The sequence below is a fragment of the Halyomorpha halys genome, unplaced genomic scaffold (assembly GCF_000696795.3).
Source record: "Halyomorpha halys isolate HHAL.00 unplaced genomic scaffold, Hhal_1.1 Scaffold759.1, whole genome shotgun sequence".
Classification (NCBI taxonomy): Eukaryota; Metazoa; Arthropoda; class Insecta; order Hemiptera; family Pentatomidae; genus Halyomorpha; species Halyomorpha halys.
Window position 1 is genome coordinate 27707 of NW_027110136.1, and position 660 is coordinate 28366.

Genomic DNA, 660 nt, shown 5'->3' on the forward strand with positions numbered 1-660 from the left:
GAAATAAAATATAAAGCACGAAACATGGGCGTTGATGACCTCAGGGTTTTACGCCCTTAAGCCCCAGACAACAACAACAACAATAGAATATACACAATAAAAAATAAAATAAAACCATATATCATAACATAAATCATAAGGTGACTAACTTCTAATAAAATAAAATGAAAAGAAATCAATTAAAACCAGAAAGTGTTATTATTATATTTAAAACAATTGTCAGGCCACTGCTGATGTACAAATGTGAAATTTGGGCAACGGCATCCTTTACGAAAAGGGAAAAAATTACAATCTTTTCAAAATAAAGTCATAAGAATCGCAGTGGATGTTCCTTGGTTTGTAAGAAATAGCCACTTGCATTAGGAATTACAAAAGGAGACAATAGAGGATTACATCAAAAAACGGTTCATGAAATTCCACTCCCAATTATCTATAGTTAAAAGAGCAGTGACCTGCTACTTTGGAATCCCTACCACAAGCCGAAGGCTGAAGCCCAGGCAGCTGCAGGACATATACATGTTTACAAGTTTAAACGAAAATATGGAACATCAAATGTTTTATGTTTTACATAATAAACCAACTAAAAAGTTAAAACATATCATAAATCTTAAGGTATATTTTAATAGAATCAAAAATTACGAAGTAGTGATTATTATGCTT